At 47.2% G+C, this 21,806-nt stretch overlaps 1 protein-coding gene across 1 annotated transcript in view; it reads left to right on the top strand.

The window, feature by feature from the left end:
* The first annotated feature begins 8,322 nt into the window (after positions 1–8,322).
* The window catches only part of TMEM45B (transmembrane protein 45B), a 135,115-nt gene continuing 121,631 nt past the window's right edge, over positions 8,323–21,806 (top strand). The window contains exon 1 of the mRNA XM_082274392.1: positions 8,323–8,345. The gene's annotated coding sequence lies outside the window, so the exon portion shown is untranslated. The remainder of the gene's footprint in view (positions 8,346–21,806) is intronic.

Raw genomic sequence — 21,806 nt, 5'->3', positions numbered from 1 at the left:
TTCTCCCTTGTACATAGGCATGCTCAGGGGGTGTGCCAGGTGTGCCTCGGCACACTCTAATTACTATGTATGGTGCTGATTCCCCCTACTGCCCTGGCTTCCCACTTCCAGTGCTGCTGGCTTCATTCCTCTACCCCTAGCTGCTACGGGAGATGTTTCAGGATAGAGGGTGTGGGAAGGGGCTGGTAAATATGTAATTTGCCGGCCCCTTCCTTTTCTAAATAAACACACTCAGTGTGTACATAACTGAAGCGTAGTAAACTGTGTTTACTATGCTTCAGTTTGTGAATGAACAGGAAGCTGCTTAGCACAGAACATTTCCCGTTTTATTTACTGCCCCATGGAGCTAAGGCTGCAGAGAAAGGCACGTGTGTTTAAGCATTAGGGTGCACACCCTAATCTGATAGGCTGCACACACCTATGCCCTTGTGTCAGCTCTATTGGGGAGGGGTAAATTGTCATTACTGCCCCCAGTTATTAGATCTGTCAGGGGGTACATTGTCCTTACCGTCTCTAGTACTAGATCTGTCAGAGGGTATATTGTCCTTACTGCCCTGAGTACTAGATCTGTCAGGGGGTACATTGTCCTTACTCCCTCTTATTTTAGATCTATTGGGTAAGGGAGGGTGGGAGGGCTAAATTGTCATTACTGCCCTCAGTTATTAGATCTGTCAGGGGGTTCATTGTCCTTATTCATCCTTGTACATATGCATGCTCAAGGGGTGTGCCAGGTGTGCCTGGGCACACTCTAATTACTATGTATGGTGCCGATTCCCCCTACTGCCCTGGCTTCCCACTTCCAGTGCGGCAGGCTTCATTCCTCTACCCCCAGCTGCTATGGGAGATGTTTCAGGATAGAGGGTGTGGGAAGGTGCTGGTAAATATGTAATTTGCCGGCCCCTTTCTTTTCTAAATAAACACACTCCTTGTGTCCATAACTGAAGCGTAGTAAACTGTGTTTACTATGCTTCAGTTTGTGAATGAACAGGAAGCTGCTTAGCACAGAGCATTTCCCTTTCATTTACTGCCCCATGGAGCTAAGGCTGCAGAGAAAGGCACGTGTGTTTAAGCATTAGGGTGCACACCCTAATCTAATAGGCTGCACACACCTATGCCCTTGTGTCAGATCTATTGGGGAAGGGGGAGGGGTAAATTGTCATTAATGCCCCCAGTTATTAGATCTGTCAAGGGGTACATTGTCCTTACTGCCTCTAGTACTAGATCTATCAGAGGGTATATTGTCCTTACTGCCCTGAGTACTAGATCTGTCAGGGGGTACATTGTCCTTACTGCCCCTAGTACTAGATCTGTCAGGGGGGTATATTGTCCTTACTGCCCCTAGTGCTAGATCTGTCAGGGGGTACATTGTCCTTACTGCCCCTAGTACTAGATCTGTCAGGGGGGTATATTGTCCTTACTGCCCCTAGTACTAGATCTGTCAGGGGGTACATTGTCCTTACTGCCCCTAGTACTAGATCTGTCAGGGGGTACATTGTCCTTACTGCCCCTAGTATCAGATTTGTCAGGGAGTACATTGTCCTTACTGCCACGAGTACTAGATCTGTCAGAGGGTGCATTGTCCTTACTGCCCCTAGTACTAGATCTGTCAGGGGGTACATTGTCCTTACTGCCCCTAGTACTAGATCTGTCAGGGGGTACATAGTCCTTGCTGCTCCTGGTACTAGATCTGTCAGGGGGTATATTGTCCTTACTGCCCCTAGTACTAGATCTGTCGGGTGGTACATTGTCCTTACTGCCTCTAGTACTAGATCTGTTAGGGGGTACATTGTCCTTACTGCCCCTAGTACTAGATCTGTCAGGGGGGTATATTGTCCTTACTGCCCCTAGTACTAGATCTGTCAGGGGGTACATTGTCCTTATTGCCCCTAGTACTAGATCTGTCAGGAGGTACATTGTCCTTACTGCCCCTAGTACTAGATCTGTTAGGGGGTACATTGTCCTTACTGCCTCTAGTATCTGATCTGTCAGGGGGTACATTATCCCTACTCCCCCTAGTATCAGATATATTAGGGAGGGGGGTACATTGACATTACTGCCTCCAGTTAGTTACCAGTCACACATTTTCAGTTATGTTGTTTTTATGTTGTATGTTCAGGAGTAGGGATGAGCTTCGAGTTCGAGTCGAACATAAATTCAACTCGAACATTGGGTGTTTGTTAGAACAACGAACAAAACAGGGCCTTATGCATCTCAGGTGCTCTTCCCTCTGCTCCAGACATGGGTGTTTTTTTTGGTGGTGAACCAGCACCAATAATATTAGGGGCATAATTGCTGTACCCCCTTGTGCATCTCAGACGCTCTTCCTTCTGCTCCAGACGTTAGTGTTTTTTTTTTTTGGTGGTGAACCAGCACAAATAATATTAAGGGCATAATTGCTGTACCCCCTTGTGCATCTCAGACGCTCTTCCTTCTGCTCCAGACGTTAGTGTTTTTTTTTTGGTGGTGAACCAGCACAAATTATATTAGGGGTATAATTGCTGTACCCCCTTGTGCATCTCGGGCGCTATTCCTTCTGCCTTAGCAGGGATTTTCTTTTTGTTTTTTTTGGCTTTATTAATTTTTTCTTTATTAATAAAAAATATATAATAAAACGGTTTATAGTGCACCAAGCACAAAATTATTGCACCCACGCATCATATTTCCATCACACATTCTATAATAATCAGTTAAAAAAACAAATCAAAATCCCCATCATGTCCGAAAGGCCAACAAGGAGAGGCAGACGCTCACAGGCCACTAAAAGAGGGCAAGCAGCCTCTGTGTCCACAGTGAAAAGTGGTGGCCACGGACATGCTGCATCCTCTGCAGGCGGGGCACGCTTGTCCTATTTTTCCGGTGCTGGCTGTGTTATCGAGCCACAATATGCAGAAGAGTTGGTGGAGTGGATAACTAAGCCGTCCTCATCCTCTGTCATACAGGCTCATACTAGTTTGCCTTCCACTGCAGCTGCCAAAGTGGCCCATTCGACAGGCTCCTTGTCTACAGCTACTCCTTCTGAAGCCTTACCATCATGCATGGAGGAGTCACCTGAATTATTTGATCATAGTGTCAGTTGCATGATGCTGGAGGATGCACAGTAACTCGAATGCTCCGATGTTGGTTCCCAGATTGAGGAAGGGAATAACGTGAGCCTAGAGAGAGGGAGTGATAATGACGGACAAGAAACTAGGAATCATGTTGCCACAGCTGCATCATACTGCCAAGTTTGCTCTAGTGTCGAGGAGGGTGGGGATGATGAGGTCACTGACTGTACTTGGGTGCCTGAGAGAATAGAGGAGGAAAGTGAGGAGGAGGAGGTGGCACAACTCAAACGAGGCAGGATGTGCTCCAGGGGCCATCTCAAGGGAAGCCACCCATTGCATCACACCACAGAGCTCCACAGGTGCAGATCGCTGCTAACTCCCCACTGACTTCCAAAAGTTCATTGGTGTGGGCTTTTTTCAACGCATGTGCAGTAGACCGCAGGGTTGCTGTTTGCAATCTCTGTCTGAAGTGGATCAAGTGTGGCCAGAACACCAGCCGCTTGGGCACCACATGCTTGACAAGACATATGACGACCTGCCATGCAGTTCGTTGGCAACAGCACCTGAAAGACCAACATCAGAATAAAAGCATACTTCACCTTGCTTCTCATCTGAGATCTCTACCCCTACTATACCTCAAAAACCTGCACTGAGAGGGATGATGGTGTAGCAATGAGTGCCACAGATACTTGCACACAGTCTGCTAGCAGTGCATCCCCTGTTGATTTGACCAGCAGGCAAATTTCGCTACCCCAGTTGCTGAATCGTAAAAAAGAAATACTGTCCCAGCCATCCACATGCTCAGCGTCTAAATGCTAGCTTAGCCAAATTGCTAGCACTACAGCTGCTGCCTTTTTATCTGGTAGACTCTGCCCCCTTTACGTGAAATTGCGGAATGTTCTGTACCACAGTGGCAGGTTCCAAAAAGACATTTCTTTTCACGTAAGGCCATTTCATCTCTTTACCATCATGTGGAAGGTAGTGTTTTGGCTTCCTTGCACAGAGCAATCAGCAGGAAGGTTCACATTACTGCTGACTCTTTGTCCAGCAGGCATGGGCAGGGACATTATATTTCTTTCACAGCACACTGGGTAACTCTGCTGGCAGCTGGAAAGGATGCAGGACAGGGTTCAGTGCTGGAGCTTGTTCTGCCCCCATGCCTCCAAAAAGCTGGTGCTGATTCTGGCACATCTGTCTACTCCACCCACTCCTCCTCTTCCTCTATGTCCTCTTCTGCTGAATTGTCCTCTGAACCAGCAGTGCTCCCTAAGCGTTCATGGGCTATGCAAGCAGTCAGGATAAAAGATGCCATGCAGTGCTTCAGTTGGTCTGTCTAGGGGACAGGAGCCACACGGGGCCAGAGATTCTGTCAGCTCTGCAGGGGCATGCTGAGAGGTGGTTGACACCACGGCAGCTTGAGCCAGGAATGGTTGTATACGACAATGGCACCAACCTTCTCTCCGCCCTCTGACAGGGACACTTGACACATGTTCCATGCTTGGCACATGTCCTGAATCTGGTGGTGCAGCATTTCTTGAATCGGTACCCGGGCTTACAAGATCTAAGGCACGCCAAAAAAGTCTGTGGCCATTTCTGGCGGTCGTACAATGGCAGTGCTCGGCTGCTATCTGATATTCAACAGGAATTCAGCTTGCCCACTAACCGCCTCATTTCTGACATGTCTACCAGGTGGAACTCAACATTGGCAATGCTGCAGCGGCTGCACACGTAGCAGAGGGCCATCAATGAGTACCTGTGTGAGTATAGCACAAGGACAGGCTCAGAGGAGCTTGGCTTCTTTTGACATGCCAGTGGCTGCTGATAAAGGATGCATGCACTGTCCTGTCACCACTTGAGGAAGCCACAAGGATGGTGAGCCGGGATGATGCATGCATCAGTGACACTATCCCTCTAGTCTTCCTGCTGGAGTACAAGCTTCGTGGAAATATGGACAGGGCACTTGAGGCAGAACAGAGGGAGGAAGAGGAGGACTTCCTTTCCTCACAAGGTCTCCTTTACGCAGATGTCATGCCTGCAGGGCGACAAAACACACAGGAGCAAGGGGAGGAAGAGGAGGATTGTGGCAGCATGGATTTAGAGGATAACATACAGCAGTCTTCAAGGAATGGTTGTCATTCCCCAGAAACCCCAGGAGTTGTATGTGGCTGGGGAGAGGTTGCTCCTGACAATATCCCCCTTAGTGACCCAGAGGACTCAGAATCTCTTGCCTCCTCAAACTTACGCTGCATGGGCTTTGTGGTATACAGGAGAGGGATTATTACTGGTTGGCAACCCTTCTTGATCCACGTTACAAGGGTAAAGTTGGAGAGCTCACCCTGCCTTCACAGAGGGAGCAGAGGATGAAACATCTTTCCAGACACTGGGGTGTTAACATTCTCTGGGCGTGTTTTCTGAGGCATCATTCAGCCAAAGGAGGAGAGGTGGAGAAGGCGGCCGGCTGACCGATGCCTTTTACCAATTCTTTAGTCGTCAGCGCCCAGGGCTTTTAGGTTTAAGCAACCACCGGCAGCATCTCCATCATATGGTGCAGGATTATCTAGGGGCAAGAGTAGACTTGGAAACCTTTCCAACTGAGCATCCACTGGGTTACTGGGTCACAAGACTGGACCACTGGCCAGAACTTGCTCAATATGCAATGGAGCTACTGGCCGGTCCTGCTTCCAGTGTGCTTTCCGAATGAACATTTCAGTGCTGCTGGAGGTTTTGTGACAGACAAAAGATTGCGTCTGTCCACAGACTCCATTGACCAGCTGACTTTTTTAATAAAATGAATCAGTCTTGGTTCAACAGCAGCTATCAAGCCCCTGATGCTGATGTAACGGATTGAATTTGCTAGGGGTCTGCCATCCCTTGAAGACTGCATATGCTGCCTATCCTATTCCTCAATCTTCATAATGCTAGCTTCCGGCAATGTTTTTGGTTTAGGGCACCACCAATGCCCAGGCCTAATTTTATTGCACTTGTACGTCAGGTGCATGCAATTTCAATATCGTATCTAATTTTTAACAGCAGGGCCCGCTCCTGCGCCCAGAAAGAGTAACTGCGAGGGTTGCGGTGTTCAAGCACCACCAACAACCAAGGCCCAATTTATCTGCACCTGTAAGATAAGTACATGTGATTTCAAATTTGTTTAGAATTTTTAATAGCAGGGCTCGTTCCTGCACCCAGCAAGAGCAACTGCGACGGGTTGCTGTGTTCAGACACCACCGAAAACCAAGGCCCAATTTTTCTGCACCTGTATGCCAAGTACATGCGATTTCACATTTGTATCAAATATTTAACAGCAGGGCTCGTCCCTGCGCGTTTTTTTTTTTTTTTTTTTTTTATAGTTTTGGCATACCGGATCCAAATCCATACCAGACCCAAAGGGACTGGGGGGGGGGGGGGGGGGAACGACCCTACGCCGTTTGTTTTCTTTTTCTTATGTGTATTACTGAGAGCCGACAATACATAACAGCCGTGAGCAAGTTTAAATTACATTTTTTCCTTTAGAAATGTCAATATTGCTGTAGCAAGATCTGTACAACGTACAAATACGCCACTTTGCGGGCACATTAGGGGGACCCCCAGACACAATATTTAAAGGAATTCTTCATTTTTATTGTTTCACTTTAAGCATCTTTAAAATCACTGCTCCTTAAAAAATTATTGTTTTTAAAAAAAGTTTTGCATTGGTACATGTCCCCCAGGGCCGTACCTTGACCCCCATACACTTTTTTTGGCAATAACTTACATTTAAAGCGGAGTTCTGGCCTATTTTGCAACTTTAGTGATTCCTGGAGTGCTCGTTATGCTGATCAACAATTGGGCATTTACAATTTTTTTGGGGGGTCCCTTACCTTATTTTTTAGGGCATTTTTGATTGTACTTCCTCCTTCTCCCCCCTCTGTGGCCACGGCCACCGACATCACTTCCGCCTTTGCATTGCATCCTGGGAGCTGTTTGTCATCACTCCCAGGAGGCTGGAATGGAATCAGGAAGAACTCCCAGAACCTTGCCTGGAATCAGGAAGAAGGACACAGTAGATTACCCTGCGGCTTCAGATGCCCACATCCAAGATGGCTGTGCTCAGACAGCGTTTTTAAAAGTAAGATTTTGACTAAAATCCAATACTGTACACCTTGTAAGTATAAGAATAGCGGTTCTGTAAAGGGCGATGGATTAGTATTATAGGGGTATTTTTAGCTAAAAAGGTATTTGAGGCCAGAACTCCGCTTTAAGCCTTTAAAATGAGGACTTTCGATTTTTGACGTTCGTGTCACATAGACTTCAATGGAGTTTGATTGTTCGAACAAACTTTTCCCCTGTTTGCTGTGTTCTGATGCGAACCGAACAGGGGGTTGTTCGGCCCATCACTAGTCAGGAGTATGACTGTACTTCCCACATTATAAGGCTGTGAGGTTTATTGATATTGTAAGAAGTTTTGGCTGGAGTTTGACTTTAAAGGGTAACTCCACTTTCGTGGGGAAAAAAATAGCAAATAAAGAAAAAACAATATAGCGTTTACAATTGTGACACAAATCATATTGTATTTGAATGCTATTAAAAATTACCTTTCCTTTTTAATCTGCAGCTGTTGTAATTTTCTGGAAATGCAATGCAATATGGCTACCTGGAGCTGTTCTGTACACAGAATGTATACTGACCACACCCCCAGAAACATAATTTCCTGCTTGTGTGATTGGCTCCCCAATTTTCCCAGAAGTCTGCCTAAGATACAAGTCAGATTTCTGGCATCCCTGCAACAAAAATGTAATTTTTGGTGAGATACTCCCAATAGGAACACGTCTAAAGGGATGCAGGCCCAGCAGCTTTCCCCATTAGAGCTCTGCAGCTGCCACAGCTGACAGATAATTATGAAACCACTCCCATTGGACCCTCTCAGCACAGAGGAACAAACAATGATTTCTTCAGAATAACAAAAGATAGGAATCTACAACAAAGTTTGTTAAAATCCTTGTAATGTACATAGATCACCCAGAGTGGAATGTTTTTTTTCTCAACAAAAGTGGAGTTACGCTTTAAACAAAACTTGCTTCCTGTATCCTTTCCACACTGCACATTATATAAGATGTTATTCCGAGTGTCTGATAACAACTGTTGTAGCAGGGTATCAGTGGTTTATATCTGGATGTGTCTAAAGTTCAAATTTCATACCTGGGTGTGTTCCTGCATTATTGATTGGGGAGTTAAAGGGAACTCGCAATAGAAAAAAACAAATGCAACTCTCATTAGTTCAGTGCGGTGGAAGTGCCAGGATTTGACTGCAGTTGTCTAACAGTGACTTGTCATTAGAGTTCACACATCACATCAAACCTACATGCTTTCTAAAATCACTTACTGTCTTACTTATGGCCTTAACCCTCTCCTAACCCTAAAAACCATTAGTTATGTACTAAGTGTGTGGAACAAGACTGAGCATGGACAACATTGCGTGGTTATCCTGGTGGGCTTGATTTTAATAGGCATAAATAAAAGGAGAAGTTTGAGGAAAACATTCTTTGATCATAAATTGTTTTATTCATTTGAATTTCATCCATCACAGCATACCTTACCCAGGCCTAATTGCAATGCACCCTTACTAGTTTAGCAAAGTTTCTAGGCCTATGGCCTGATGTGGGTCTGCCATTAGTACCGGAATCCTCTCCAGCCTCTGTGAGCTGAGTCCCCAGGTGTGACAACTGAAGCAGTGACAACTCCGGCATCTTTGTTTGTGGTTTTTATTATAAATTAGGGGATGGAAGAAGTGAATGAGTGGGATACTCCTTTCGGCTTGAACTAATTACAATTGGGACTTCGATCCTGAAAATGCCCGTTGGTGCTTCCTTGACGCCAGCCGGAGCCAGCCAATGCTCACTGACTCTGAGAAAACTCTGTATAACAGATGAAGAGTTGAATCCCCGACCTGTAGTCTAGTAGATCCAAGACTGAGAACTGTAGTACTCCTCCTGACACTGTTTCACTGTGAAAGTCTCTGAATACTCTCCCCCGCCTGGCACAGCTTGAGGTAGCATTTTGTAGAACTCCAAATAACTATCACTGTAACTGGGCACGCAATACCATTCAGGGCCCAGACTGCAGGTGCCCCCTTTACTACTTGAACTCTTCAGGGTCCACTGACTATGTACCCCCTTTACAACTTCAGGGTCCTCAACCTAGATACCCCCTTTACAGCTAGCTGACACTGGATTCCAGAACCTCTTCTGGAGTGGTCCCCTCTGACTCTAGGCAGACCCCCAGGGGCAATCTGCAGTACTCACGACCTGTGTAGGCTTTCCTGGGACTGGACCCTTCTCTCTCTCCGCAGGCTCTTGGCTTAGCGGATCCCCTCAGCTCAACTCAGCACTCTCTGGACACTCAGGCGACACCCCGAGATATCCACCTTCCTCAGACAGGAGGAGAGACAGCCGCACTCTCCTTCCTGGGACTCTGCTCCTGCCAAAGACACCGTGCCACGCACTTCCCCCCAAACCTATACCCACTCCCAGAATCCCTTGCAGCGTAATCTGCCTTCTGGGGTAGTTACAAGCTGGGATGTGTCCCCTGATTGGGCTTCCCACACTGCCCTATGAGACGCCTCTCACAGGAGCCAGTGGGGATACTTCTCCCCTCAGCAGGCACATCTGGAGGCCCTGACACCCTGACTAGATAAATCACAGCCCTGCTGTTAAGCAGACAAGGCCCACTATAGTTTTACCTAGCACCTATTTGTAGGGTACTACACCAGTTTTAATTTACAAGCAGCTGTCCTAGTGTTTCACAGAGAATTAGAATACAGTGTATATATCAGCGGCGTATCATCCATGTGTGCAGGGTGTTCACTGCACACAGTCCCCTGGTTCACAGCCGATGCGGTGGGAGGGACAGCTGTGAGCATCGATCTCCCAGCATGGCTTTTCAGCTGACAGCTGCTTCTCCTCCTCTCCCTCCCACGGCTGTCAGCTGAAAAGCTATGCCGTGAGATCGGTGCTCACAGCTGTCCTTCCCGTAGCACCGATCCCCAGCTTTTTGCTGTGTCCTCCTCCTCCACAACTCGTGTGCTCCTCCGGCCCCCTGTCCTCCCCCCCCCCCCCCCTCGTCCTCCTCCTTATCCCCCCCCCTCCCGCCTCCCTCCTCTTCTCTCCTGTCGGCTGCTGGGGGGATGTCAGGTTGGAGAGCGGAGGAAGTGTCCGGTAAACATGTAATTTACTGGCCCCTTCCTTTTCTCAATTTGATACAGTGAGTGTTCGCTACCAATCGCTCCTGTGTCCTCTGATAACTGAGCACAGTAAACTGTGTTTCCTCTGCTTCAGTTTATGAATGGACAGGAGCCTCTGTCCCCTGTCCACTCATCTTCAGTGCTGAGGCTGCTGAGAAAGGGACTGGGGAATCTGTTGCCTCAGTCCCTTTCTCTGTCTCAAAGGGGAGATGTCAGGGGTCTGTTTAGACCTGTGATATATCACCAAAGCCTACTAATAAGGCTGATGCTGATGAAAAATTGCCATAAAAAAATTGTAAAAAAAAAATAAAAAATGAAATGTTAAAAAATATATAAAATTAAAAACTCCTGACACCACTCCCCCCCCCCCCCACCCTACTGACACTATCCACTGCCCAACCCCCTCCCCTCCCAAAAAGCATTGTGAAAAAAAATCAAAACAAATAAATTGTAACAAAAAAAATAAATAAATACATAAAAATAAAAAAAAACTACTGACAACATCCACTGCTCTACTGACACTGTCCAATGCCCCACTGACACCGTCCACTGCTCCATTGCACTGCTGACACTTTGGGCCCAATTTGGACATGTTCACTCAGGGGTGTACTCACTTTTGTTGCCAGTGATTTAGACATTAATGGCTGTGTGTTGAGTTATTTTGAGGGGACAGCAAATTTACACTGTACACTCACTACTTTACATTGTAGCAAAGTGCCATTTCTTCAGTGTTGTCACATGAAAAGATATATTAAAATATTTACAAAAATGTGAGGGGTGTACTCACTTTTGTGAGATACTGAGATAGTGTATGTGTGTGTGTATGTATATGTGTGTGTGTGTGTATATATATATATATATATATATATATATATATATATATATATATATATATATATATATATATATATATATATATATATATATATATATGTGTGTGTATATATACACACACACACACAGGGCTTTTTTTTCTGTCAGAACGTGGCGGAACAGGGACAAGGAGGGAACTGGGCAGTACTGTGTTGGAAAAAAGCCAGCGCACAGCTGCACCAAGAGGAGGTGAGCGAATGCTATAGAGGGAGAGGAAGGGGGGGGGGGTGGTTGTGCATAGAGGCATCTGTGAGAGCTGTGAACCGCAGTGGGGGGAAATTTGTCAAGAGGAGGGCGAAGTTGTGAGAAGAGGTGACAGCTGGCAAGGGGGAGAGGTGGAGTGGGGGAGGGCAGGTGGTACAGGGGCAAGAGCTGGGATGGGGGGGTTGACAGGTTGTGTAGAGGTGCCAGGGGGTGAAGAGGTGGAAGTTGGAGGGTTGAAAGAATGCGAGCAGTGGATTGGGGTAATCTGTAGATGGGGGTGCAGAAGTGAAATGAGAAAGAGGGGATGAGACAAGCTGTAGTTGTTGGCTGGTGGTGTAAGTTGTGGATAGGGGGTGCAGAGTTGAGTTGTTGACAGGGGGTACAAATGTGAGTTGTGGGGGGTGCGAAGGTGAACTGTGGGCAGAGGTAAAGAGATGAGCTGCGGAAAAGGGGGAAGAAGTGGTGAGCTGCTGAAAAGGGGGAAGAAATGGTGAGCTGCGGAAAAGGGGGGAGAAGAGGTGAGTTGCGGAAAAGGGGGAAAAAGTGGTGAGCTGCAGACGGGGGGAAGAAGTGGTGAGCTGTGGAAAAGGGGGGAGGAAGTGGTGAGCTACAGAAAAGGGGGAAAACGTGGTGAGCTGCAGAAAAGGGGGAAAAATGTGGTGAGCTGCAGACAGGGGGAAGAAGTGGTGAGCTGCAGACAAGGGGAAGAATGGGTGAGCTGCAGACAGGGGGAAGAAGGGGTGAGCTGCAGACAGAGGGAAGAAGGGGTGAGCTGCAGACAGGGGGAAGAAGTGGTGAGCTGTTGACGGGTTAAAGAAATGGTGAGCTGCGGACAGTGGGGAGAAGTGGTCAGCTGTAGACGGGGGGGGGGGGGGAGAAGAGGTGAGCTACGGATGGGGGGAAGAATTGGTAAGCTGTGGATGGGAGGGAAGAAGAGGTGAACTGTGGATAGGGAGCATAGGTGAGCTGTGGACAAGGGTTGCAGTGGTTAGGTGTAAATGGGGGAACAGAGGTGAGCAATAGTTACATTGGGGGAGCTATGTACTGTCCCTTGTGCTGATTTTTTTTTCGCTTTGCCCTGTGTGATCCACACACCTCATCACTGCAGAGTACACTTTCCTGAGCTCTGTGTGTTATGCGCTCCGCAGTGCAATGCTCTGTGCCTTTTGAACAGTATGCAGATTTGGCGCAGCTTTACTTCTTCCCGGGGAACAATGGGGTTGGGGGGGGGGAGTAGTTGGCTGGGGAGGGTTCCTGCACCTATTCTCTGAGAAAAACAAAGTCCTGTGTGTGTGTGTATGTATGTGTATGTATATATATATATATATATATATATATATATATATATATATATATATATATATATATATATATATATATATATATATATATATATATATATATATATATAATATTCTCTCTCTCTATCTATTATCCCCTGACATGGTAAAAGAGACAATTTGAGACTACTTAAACCATTGGCATGATACAGGAGACTAGTTGGTCCTCCTGTCAGAACATAACAGCTCAGCTGAGTTGAACGAAAAAAAAACAAAAAAATCTATTAGTGTGTACCAGGCTTTAGTCACTGACATTTGCTGATGTACACAAATTATCAGATTAATTATGTGATCACTATGGCATCCAGTCATGACGATCACATAGGTTTGCTGAAAAATGAAACTGACAGCTTTAACTGTCAAACTGCAATACAGTTTGAAAATAAAAATAAAATAAGATGATTTCCCTGATAGAATATAGTCAGAAACGTAACATACCTACTTGTCTCATATCGGTCAATGCCGAAAAAGCTTTTGACCGTGTTTATCGGGACTCCCTCTGGCTACTCGAACTTAAATAGGGATAGGGCCCAGTCTTCTACATAAGATCATGGCTTTGTATACAAACCCCTCTGCGTGAGTGTGCTCCAACTGCCTTTATTCTGACCCTATTAGGATTCACAGTGGGACCCGTCAGGGGTGCCCCTTGTCCCCTCCTGTTATATGTTCTATCTATGGAACATCTTACCATAGCTCTACGTAACAACCCTGATGTCAGGGACATCAAAGTAGGATCACATCACTACAAGCTGCCCCTATATGCGGACTATCTGCTCCTTTTATGTATCTGTCCTGCATATTGCTCTCCCTTCTGTTATGAAGGAATTTGAAGCCTTTGGTCGGGTAAGTAATTTCAAAGTCAACTATGACAAAATGGAGGCCCCCAATAGATATCTCCCTGGCTAACCGAGACCTCTCCAGGCTTCGGGCTAACTTTCCCTTCAAATGCTGTGAAAGGCCATTCAATTCCTCAGAGTTTATATCCTGGCCTCTCTTTCGGGCCTCGCAGATCTGAATAATAGATCATTATTATTGCTCGTCCGCACTTGTCTCAAGACGTATGACCAGCCCAACATCTCATGGTTTGGGCAGATGAACACTGTTGAGTCCTAATAGCAGCCCTACCTACATGCCATGGACCTGTCCATCCCCAACACTTGCTAGAGATGTTTGCAGGCCCCCGGGCATCATAACACGCATATGGATTACCTGTCCTTGTATAACTGCTTTCTGGGACAAAATACTCAGCCTCTACTATTACTTAGCGGGGGATAGAATCGCCAACTCCGTTCTCATTACTATGCTCTCGATGATGCAACAAAATAAGAAGAATCTCCTCTGACGCTTTTTGACCACTGCACGTGCTGTGATAGCCAGGGCTGCTCCTTCTTTTGCTGTTTGGGCCTGTGAAATGGATACCATCTGCCACATGGAAAATGTGGTCTCCTGGGAAACAGGTAAAACTAAAAATTATACCCTCACATGGTCGGTTTGGAATCCCTTCCGACATTCTCCAAAGTTAACCTCTTATATATAATTTGGTGCTCTACTGTCTGTCAGTCTCTACTCTACGCCCCAGCTTTGTTCCGCTGTAGCGCTCGGGTCCCCCCCCCCCCACTTTTTTTTTTCTTCCGTCTTGTCCCTTTCTACCTTACCTCACACTCTACACCTCTTGTCTCTCCTATATTACTTGTGTATTGACTGATTTTCGGATGTACTGTATAGATTTCATGTGCCACTTTACTACTTACCACATAGTTATGACTACATAGATGGCGGTATTGATAGTCGTGCCATTGAAGATACAGTATTGGCAGATGCTCTTTATATACTTGGTTTCATACTGTTTCTATGTTGTATTTTTTACAGCTATTAAGGTATCGTGTTTACGCCTATGTACCCACCTTATGGGTGATTACAATAACCTAGACCAAGGCCCAAACTTTGAGTCACTGGTCTTGTCTGAACTGTGCCGCCTCAGTGGTATCTGGAAGTCGCATACTACGCCTTACCACCCGCAGGGCAATGGAGCATGTGAATGGTTCAATCGCACACTGCTGGGCAATGGACTCTCTATGGACTCTCTAACAAAGGCACCAAGATAGATGGCCCTAACATATGAGAGCCATGGTGTCGGCCTACAACACAGCACATCAGGCCATGGGTCACACCCCCATTCTTCCTGATGTTTCGGCGCTATGGCAGGCTACAGGTAGACCTCCTGCTGGACTCTCCAGAGAGTACGATGCCAGGTGCAGGAACACTGGGGCCAGATACAGAAAATCAAGGTTGGTGGTGCTGGAAAAACATAAGGATTTGACTGAGGACTCTGCCATACAGGAACTGCCATTGCAACTGGGAGACCGTTTTTTGTTGAAGAACACTATAAGCAAAAGAGGCAGTAAATTTGGATCGTAAGTGGGAGCGCACCTTCTATCGGGTTGAGAAGCAGTCATTTCCTCCAACGCCAGTATACAAATTGATCCTGGAGGGTCCCAACCCCAACAAGAGATGGCTCCACTGCAACCTGTTGAGACCCTATGTGCAAAGTGGCGACTGCTCTTTTAAACCTGCCAGGGATAGAGAGGCACACCACCCCATGGGTTTCCCGCTAGTATAAGAGGTTCACAATGAATGGTACCTGCCTCCTCTTGTGCTGGAGCCTCCAGCCCTTACTGATTGGGAAGAAGAAAGCCCCAGTACAGTGTCTATGGACAGTCTAGAAACCCCTGCAGGCCCCATTGACTGTCTTGAAGATTCCGAGGAGTTAGCCTTGAGCCGAGGTGAAGGGGGTATGGTTGGTCCCGTCAACTCCTGTGCACCGGAGTCTCTGGAAACATGAACTGAAAATAACTTCTTGAGCAGTGATTTCAGCAAGGACACTGTGGTCTTCAAAGTACTCTGACTATGTTGTTTGAACTTTTGCCTCTTGTGTCTTAGTTAAGTTTATTGCAGTTTTCACGTTGTTCCCTACTGTGCCGAGGACAGCATCTGTCAAAGAGAGGGGACAGTGTAGGCACGTGCTTTCTCCAGTGCAGTCGGTGCTCAACTCCAGCAGCATTACAGGAGGAGAGGAAGTCAGTTGGTCACAGGAGCAGCTATCTGACTAGATGCTGGCACCCCATATGACCATCTTGGGTGGGGCTTTGGCACATTTTGCATGTGACTAGAGTAGGGACAGGTCACTCGTCTCTCAGAGACAGTGCTTAGCAACAAAGAGAGGTTCCAGACGAGTAGGGAAAGTGAAGCGATACACCATCTATTCTGGAAGCCTCTCCACTTAGGTACAGTCAGCCAGGCCACATTCTGCCCCTCGAGGCAGACACTGTTAGCACACCTGAGGCCTACTGCTACCTCTCATTACTGTTCATTCTGTGAATGTACCCAGTCTGGGTTTTCTTCCCGCCGGGTTTGCTGTGCTTTACTGAGTTTCCATTTAAATATAGTTCTATTTTTCGCAACTGAACTCTGAGTGTTTACTGCTGCCGCACCACGCTGCACCTACCCACATGCCAGTCTCTGAGCAGCTTCATAGAATTAAAAACAGGAGAGACTATGGGAATGTGAGTACATATTTCAAAATAAGAGTTGCTCAACTGGATCTGCAACTTATTGTATACTTTACTCATCTATTTCTTTCCAGACCTGTGCAGTACCAGAGTTTACAGAATGTTCAGAGGGGTCATTTAGGTGAATCTCTGGGAATGAGAAACATGATGGGTCTCTGCTAAACTGCAGAAAAAAGGTGGAGAACTGTATTTTTTTGTGTCGCTTGCAATGATGTCTTTCCTGCCTAGTAGTGCTGCTTGGTATTTGTACTTTAAAAGGTACCCTTTTCTTAAACTTAATGATGTAATTTGTTAAAGCTGGCATATGCCCTACTCATTTGTGTGACCGACAGTCCCCCATCCAAAACCATCTCAAATCCAGGAAGATATTTCTGTATTTTAGCTCTAAACCTGGAGTTCTACATCATCCCTTTGAAATCCTATTATAGTCCTTATACCCATGTCTCTATGGCTGTGGCACATCCTCCATGGGTACAAAGTGTGCTGGGCACAAGGGCCCCCAAAAGGAGTGAGGTCCACTGTGCTCTCACACATTGCACAACAAGAAGTGCAGGGAAACACCATTCAGTTCCCCCTTTTGTATCTTGTCTGCAGCTGTAGCAGTCTTCTAATCTGATAGGATTATGTTTTATTTAAATGTTATAGTCATGCTTAATTAAATGGTTGGGGTTATGCTTTAAACTTTTGGTTTGAGAAAGTCTCTCTCTCTCTCGCTCTCGTGAATTTCTTTCCATTGTTATTTGAGTTGTGAGAACATCCTGTTTGCAGGATATTTTGCTATTCTGAGATGTTTGCTTTCCTATTGTATATACATGTTTCCTTTATGTAAAGGTATGTTTTTAGGTGTCTCTTGCTGACGTGTATAGCCTGGAAATATTTATTGTTTAGTATACCCTATATAGGACCCAAAGACTGAAAATAAAGTTAAGTAACCCATTCACTATACTTACGTGCGAATGCCTTATTTCCAGAGCTCTTAAGTTATGGACATGTGGAATGGAAAAATATGCCGGCAAAGGTTAGTAGAGACTACATAGATAAATCCCTTAGATAGATAGATACAGTTGTAGTTCTGGGATAATATTTTAGCTATAATAAATTAATATAGAAAGGAAATATGGATATATACCATTAACTTGTTATATATCAGGTATAGTATTCCTTTTATGATCTATTCTGCATTTGTTTATGCTGAAGACCATTGGGGGGGGGGGGGGTAGGGGCATGTCCCTATGATTGACTGTCACACTTTAGCCCTGCCTACTGGACCAGGGGCAAGAAAGAGGTGAGCCAGAGCTGCAGAAAAGTACCATGACGAGTCCAGAGAGTGGGAGAAAAGTGGTGAGCTGTGCAGAGGAGGGCTGTTTGACTGTACTTTTGAGACAGAGGGTCACTTATCACTGCACTCTGCATCACTACTGTACTGACCTGCATAATTTACTCCTGACCAGTGAACTTAGCATCACCTATTACTGACCTCTGAACTCTGCATAATTTACTCCTGACCACTGAATTTAGCATCACCTACTACTGATCTCTGAACTCTGTACTAAGTTATGAAGAGTTCTGTAGTAAGTAAAACAGTGTTCTCAGGCCAATAGTGACACAGGTCAGTAGTAAGGGACTCAGAGAGCAGAAGTAAGAAACACAGAGTTCAGTAGTAAGTGACGTGGCATCCAGAGGTCAGTAATAAGTGACACGGCATCCAGAGATCAGTAAAAAGTGACGCGGCATATAGAGGTTAGTAGTAAGTGATGAAGAATTCAAAGGTCAGCAGTAACTGACGTATCGTTCAGAGGTCAGTAGTAAGTAATGCAATGTTTAGAGGTCATTGGTAAGTAAAGCTGAGTTCAGAGGTCAGTAGTAATCAACACAGAGGCCAGTAGTAAGTGATGCGGCATCTAGCGGTCAGTAGTAGGTGACTCGGCATCTAGAGGTCAGTAGTAGGTGACGCGGCATCTAGAGGTCAGTAGTAAGTGATATAGAATTCAAAGGTCAACAGTAACTGACGTATCGTTCAGAGGTCAGTAGTAAATGATGCAATGTTCAGAGGTCATTTGTAAGTAAAGCTGAGTTCAGAGGTCAGTAGTAATCAACACAGAGGTCAGTAGTAAGTGGCACAGCATTCAGAGGTCAGTAGTTAGTGACACAAAGTTTACAGGTTAGTAGCAAGTAACAAAGAGTACACAGCTCAGTAGTACATGATGTAAAGGTCAATAGTAAGTGACACAGTGTTCAGAGGCCAGTAGTATGTGAACTCTGAAGAGAGTTCAGGGGTCAGTAAAAAAGTAAGTTGTTTACTATGGACCGCTGAAAAGGTGTCCTAATGTCTAATTTTGTGCCACGGTTCCTCCAGTGTACCTGCACAGATACTGAGCTGTACATTCCCTATTCAACAGTGTCTCATTCTGTACTATGGTAGCCAACACACTCATCACACCCCTTTAAGACACACCCAAAATTCTGTGCAATGTGAGAAACACCCACTGTTTGCCGCAATGCTCTGCTCGCACAACAGTTTTTTATCCGTAAAAATAGGGGGTGATAATCTGCACCCAGAAACACTGCTTTCAGAAAACACCCCTGCTGTTTGGTAGCATGACAACATTTTTTCTAACAGTCTCCTGTATTATATTAGTAGTCTTTAGTAGTCTCCTACCTCCCAACCGTCCCGGAATCCGCGGGAGTGTCCCGCAAATTGAAGTGGGTCCCGGGGTCCCGCGGAGCTGGGCTGAAGTCCCGGAAAATCTTGCCGGCCATCTCTGCTGCCCCCTCCTCCCAGCTACGCCCCCGTCTTTGGCTCCCGATCAGAAAAGGGTGGACCCGGGGCGCACTGCTCTGCGCCCACCCATTGTGTGACAATAGCGAATGAAAATGAAAAGGGGGGAACGCTGGTCTGTTTGCATTGAAAGGGGGCACGCTGGTCTCTCTGCATTGAAAGGGGGCACGCTGGTCTGTCTGCATTGAAAGGGGGTACGCTGGTCACTCTGCATTGAAAGGGGGCACACTGGTCACTCTGCATTGAAAGGGGGCAAGCTGGTCTGTCTGCATTGAAAGGGGGCACGCTGGCCATTCTGCATTGAAAGGGGGCACACTGGTCCGTCTGCATTGAAAGGGGGCACGCTGGTCGTTCTGTATTGAAAGGGGGCACGCTGGTCTTTCTGCATTGAAAGGGGGCACGCTGGTCATTCTGTATTGAAAGGGGGCACGCTGGTCTCTCTGCATTGAATGGGGGCACGCTGGTCATTCTGAATTGAAAGGGGCACGCTGGTCATTCTGCATTGAAAGAGGGCACGCTGGTCATTCTGCATTGAAAGAGGGCACGCTGGTCATTCTGCATTGAAGGGGGACACGCTGGTCACTCTGCATTGAAAGGGGGACATGCTGGTCATTCTGCATTGAAAGGGGGACATGCTGGTCATTCTGCATTGAAAGGGGGCACGCTGGTCTTTCTGCATTGAAAGGGGGCACGCTGGTCATTCTGTATTGAAAGGGGGCACGCTGGTCTCTCTGCATTGAATGGGGGCACGCTGGTCATTCTGCATTGAAAGGGTGCACGCTGGTCTTTCTGCATTGAAAGGGGGCACGCTGGTCATTCTGTATTGACAGGGGGCACGCTGGTCTCTCTGCATTGAATGGGGGCATGCTGGTCATTCTGCATTGAAAGGGGGCATGCGGGTCATTCTGCATTGAAGGGAGCACGCTGGTATCTCTGCATTGAAAGGGGGCACAATGATATCTCTGCATTGAAGGGGGGCACGGCACACTGGTCATTCTGCATTGAAAGGGGGCACTCTGGTCACTCTGCATTGAAAGGGGGCACTCTGGTCACTCTGCATTGAAAGGGGGCACCCTGGTCATTCTGCATTGAAAGGGGGCACGCTGGTTTTTCTGCAGTGAAATGGGGCACGCTGGTCATTCTGCATTGAAAGGGGGCACCCTGGTCATTCTGCATTGAAAGGGGCCACGCTGGTCTCTCTGCATTGAAAGGGGGCACGCTGGTCATTCTGCATTGAAAGGGGGCACGCTAGTCATTCTGCATTGAAAGGGGGCACGCTGGTCTCTCTGCATTGAAATATGGCACGCTGGTCACTCTGCATTGAAAGGGGGCGCGCTGGTCTCTCTGCATTGAAAGGGGGCACGCTGGTCTCTCTGCATTGAAAGGGGGCACGGCATGCTGGTCTCTCTGCATTGAAAGGGGGAACGCTGGTCTCTCTGCATTGAATGGGGGCACGGCACGCTGGTCACTCTGCATTGAAAGGGGACACGCTGGTCATTCTGTATTGAAGGGGGCACGCTGGTCTCTCTGCATTGAAAGGGGGCACGCTGGTCTCTCTGCATTAAAAGGGGGCAAGCTGGTCACTCTGCATTGAAGGGGGCACACTATACCTTGATTACTGAAGGCCCCTTTCACACTTTTGTGACCTCAGAGTCACGCTATTTTTTACAGCGTTTTTTGCCGCAAAGCATTGCCTATTACATTTTTCTGTTTGCGCCCCCCCCAAAAAATTTGGAGCACCAGCTACCACTGGCCCCGATGTAGGCTTTCAGAGACTTGTGAAAGGTAAGAGGAATCGTGCCAGGCACCCAGGGGGGACATGGCCAATATTTGCTGCTGGGTGTCCTGGATCCCGGGGGCGCCACAACTTCCCACATCCCTGTTTAATTGGGGACTGGAGGGGTCTTCTTTCCCACCTGTCAGGACTGTAGCATGGAGCCGAGTGAAGTGCTGCAAAACTCCTCCGGGCTCCATGCTTCAGTCCCGACCCTTGGAGCTTCAGGAGCACAGGAATTCAAATCAATCTGCATTTGTGAGAGAGCTGGGGGGACGGGACACTCACTAGTAAGTGAGAAGGGGGGCACTGGTGAGAGCTGGGGGGGGCATTAGTAAGGGAGGAGGGGGAACTGGTGAGAGCTAGGGGGGCATTAGTAAGAGAGGAGGGGGGAGTTGGTGAGAGAGCTGGGGGGGCATTAGTAAGAGAGGCGGGGGGAGATGGTGAGAGAGTTGGGGGGGTATTAATAAGAGAGGAGGGGGGAATTGGTGAGAGATTTGGAAGGGGCATTAGTAAGAGAGGAGAGGGGAGTTGGTGAGAGAGTTGGGGGGGCATTAGTAAGAGAGGAGGGGGGAATTGGTGAGAGAGCTGGGGGGCATTAGTAAAAGAGGAGGGGGGAATTGGTGAGAGCTGGGGGGCATTAGTAAGAGAGGAGGGGGGAAATGGGGAAAGAGCTGGGGGGGGCACTAGTAAGAGAGGAGGGGGAGTTGGTGAGAGAGCTGGGGGGGCATTAGTAAGAGAGGAGGGGGGAATTGGTGAAAGAGTTGGGGGGGGCATTAGTAAAAGAGGAGGGGGAAATGGGGAAAGAGCTGGGGGGGCATTAGTAAGAGAGGGGGGAATTGGTGAGAGAGCTGGGGGGGCATTAGTAAGAGAGGAGGGGGGGTTGGTGAGAGAGTTGGGGGGGGCATTAGTAAGAGAGGAGGAGGGAATTGGTGAGAGAGCTGGGGGGGCATTAGTAAGAGAGGAGGGGGAATTGGTGAGAGCTGGGGGGGCATTAGTAAGAG

Source organism: Pelophylax lessonae, assembly GCF_965119305.1.
Source record: "Pelophylax lessonae genome assembly, chromosome: 12".
In the NCBI taxonomy this organism is placed as follows: domain Eukaryota; kingdom Metazoa; phylum Chordata; class Amphibia; order Anura; family Ranidae; genus Pelophylax; species Pelophylax lessonae.
The sequence above is the reverse complement of the archived record's forward strand: the minus strand, read 5'-3'. Positions and strand labels throughout refer to the sequence as shown.